General features: G+C 39.5%; 1 pseudogene; it reads right to left on the bottom strand.

Moving 5' to 3' along the window:
- Positions 1 to 480: 480 nt before the first annotated feature.
- On the bottom strand, positions 481 to 620 carry LOC119813879 (annotated as a pseudogene).
- Positions 621 to 3,413: the final 2,793 nt, after the last annotated feature.

The raw sequence follows: 3,413 nt of genomic DNA, 5'->3' as shown, positions 1-3,413 counted from the left end.
GCCAGGGCTAATTGGTGAGACCTTGTCTCAAACAAAACAAAAGTGGTATCCTTCAGGGCCTAAAAGAAAGATTTTTAACACTATGAGAGGTGCACTTCCCAAAAGCTGTTACAACAGATTGTATAATCTATTTGCTTATACGTGTCACCTTTTGGCTCAGTAAGGATTAAAGGCATACACCCATGGGTAAAGGATAGAAACCAAGTTTTCAGTGTGGCTGGTTTTATGTTGAGGTCTTTGATCCAGTTGGACTTGAGGTTTGTGTAGGTGATAGATATGGGTCTATTTTCAATCTTTTACATGTTGATATCCAGTTATGCCAGGACCATTTGTTGAATATGCTTTCTTTGTTCCATTTTATATTTTTTGTTTCTTTGTCAAAACTCAAATGTTCATAAGTGTGTGGATTGGTATCTGGGTCTTCAATTTGATTCCATTGGTCAGAAATCAAGTTTTCATAATAAACAACATAGATTTTTAGGGGAGACTGTGAATGCAGTCGCCTGCTACCATAAATTATGCAGTCAAGTTTCCCCAACTGGGGGAAATTGCAAGGGTCAGCACATCCAGAGTGTGTGGGTAAGCCTTGACCCAGGAAAACTACCCTGCCAGTTAGGTATTACATTCTTATTTCTAAAGAAGCAGAATTGTTGTGAAGTATTTCTTCCTTGGCAACAAGATTGCTGAAATTTTTATTGTTTTGTTAGTGGGTTTCATTGTATAGTTCTGGTTGTCCCGGGACTAATTAGTAATACTTTTTAAGCATCATTTCTAATAATCTGTTTCTGACATGGGCATTAAAATGCTTACATTGAAAGTCTTAATAGTAATCTATTCTCCTAATAGGTTTATCATGTTGATGATATCATTTATGTAATTAGTGTGTTTAGCTAATTACTTAATATGGCAATGTTAAATTTAATTTGGATTAAATGAAAGAACATGTTGGGTATGGTAGGCACATGCCTATAATTCCAGCATTTGGGTTGTAAGATTAAAGTAGGCAGATTGGGGTAAGTTCAAGGTCAGCCTAGGCTATATAGGGAGACCCAGGTTTGGAAAAAAATAAGGGATCTAGTACAGTTGAGCCCCAAGACTGCATAAACTGTGTGGTGGTGGATGCCAGTAATCCTAGCACTTGTGAGGTAGAGTCAAAAAAGTCAGGTATTCAAGGTCAGCCTTGACATTTTAGAGAATTTGAAGGCAGTCTAGGCTTATATTAGGCCATGCTTCAAAAAGGATAAAAACAAACCCAAAAAACCCGCAAACTGTTAAAACATTCTGGATTGCCTGCAGGTGGTGGCCCATGCCTTTAGTCTCAGCACTCGGGAGGCAGAGACAAGTGTATCTCTGTGAATTCAAGGCCAGCCTGGTCTACAGATTGAGTTCTAGGACAACCAGAGTTACACAGAGAAACCCTGTCTTGAAAAACAAAAACCCAAACAAACAAACAAACAAAAATCAAAACAAAACCCCCAAAACACTCTGGGTCAATGGCCTTCAAGTTAATGTAATTGGCTCTTTCTTCTCTTTAATGAGACAGCTTGAAGTTAGTATTAATTCCATTTATCCTACCATGTAATCTTTTTTGGAAAGGTTATATTAGCAAATATTTTAGAGTTTGAAGGCCACCCATAGTCTCTATTGCAATTCTTTATCGGTTATCTTTTTTTTTTCTTTTTTAGCCCTGTTAATTGTTTGGATATGAAGTACCCTTTCCCCCACCGCCAACCTGAAAGATAAGAAAAGGATCATATACTGAAGGTTTGGTTCTCTTAGTCAGTAGGCTTAACTCACTGCTGAGTTCCTTCTGAATGTGCCACGAGGAGGTGGAGCCTAACGGGAGACAGGTAAATGGGGACATGTCTTGTTACCGGGAATTTCGAACAGGAGACAGGTGAATGGGCGCGTGTCTTGTTACCGGGAACAACAACTTTCACCTTTTCTGAAGCTTTGCCTACCTCAGCCTTCCATTATCATGCTCTCCCTCACCACAGGCCCAGAAACAATGGAACCAGCCACCATGAGCCAAAAACCTCTGAGCAGAAGGGCCCAAATGAATCTTGCCTCCTTTCAGCTGTTCTCATCAGGCCCCCTACCCCTCAACACAAAGGGCACTGGCACACGTCCTCTAAAGGTGTCAAACCACTCCTAACTCATGGGCTGCAGTGAACGAGAGCATGGATCAGACTTGATGGAGGTGTGACTGACTAGATCCAAATACAAGCATATGCCTTAGAAAACAAGGGTCGTAGGAGTTCCAGTAACTGCTCAGACCTTACTAACATTTCCCCCAGCAAATGAAGTGCTTCTATCTGAAGCTTGTCCATATAAATTAAGAAATTTAAAATGCAAGAAGGCATTTTCATGTTAGAGATGGGCTTACACCCCCCACCCAGACTGACTAATTGCAGATTTTGTTTTATTAAGTTTTTGCCTTTAGAGCCAGGGTCTCACCAAGCAGTCCTGGAATTGGCATGAAACCCACTATGTAGACCATTCAGATCTTCAACTTTCAGCAATCCTCCTGTTTTCTACCTAAGCAGTGCTGGGACTACAGGCAAGCACTGTCAAACCCATTAGACAGATGAAGCTCTATCTAATTCAGATCCCTTGTTCATCCATAGATAACACATAACTGACAAATAGATATGCTTAACTAACTTACAAAACCTGGAGGGATAGCAGGCCTTCAAATGAGTCCTTATGTAATTCAGTCAGGAGGTTTTCACTGAGAATTCTGAAAGAGTAAAGGTTATCTGGATCAAAAATTGTCAGACAGACGGAGAACACCCAGTGGTGAGATGGGAGGGAGAAATAAATGGTATCTTATGCTATTTGCCCGAGCATAAGTTGGCACCATTTGTTTTTAGGGCAACTAAAATTTCACCTAGACAATGGTCTCCACCCTGGAGATTCCATTTCTAGGTATCTAGTTTACAGAAACTTATGCATGTTCAGAAATAAGTATATAGGATGTTTATTTAAGCCATACATATAACAGAAAAACCAGATATTCTCTAAACATCAGTGGGCTAATATTAAAATCTCACTAATATGTACGTACTATGAAATATTATGTATGATTGGAGATATATAGAGTAACTATGTATTAATAGGAAACTTTACATATCATGAAGTCCCTTCCCTGACTTCCCTTCATGAAGAAGTACAGCTGTAAGGGGACAGAAACTCTTTCCTCCCAGTTGCTTTTGCTTATGGTCTCTGTCCCTCAAGCAAAATAAAACAAATCCGTTACCTCAGAGGTGAAAAATTAGAGCACAAGGAAGGTTTCTCTATACCTAATATTTAATTTATATCCATTAAGAATGCAGTTGTAGGCCAGGTGTGGTTACACATCTTTAACCCAGCACTTAAGAAGAAAAAGCAGACAGATTTCTTTGAGCTTAAGG

The sequence above is a fragment of the Arvicola amphibius genome, chromosome 4 (genome assembly GCF_903992535.2).
Source record: "Arvicola amphibius chromosome 4, mArvAmp1.2, whole genome shotgun sequence".
Lineage (NCBI taxonomy): Eukaryota > Metazoa > Chordata > Mammalia > Rodentia > Cricetidae > Arvicola > Arvicola amphibius.
Note: the sequence above shows the minus strand (reverse complement) of the source record. Positions and strands in the feature narration are given on the sequence as shown.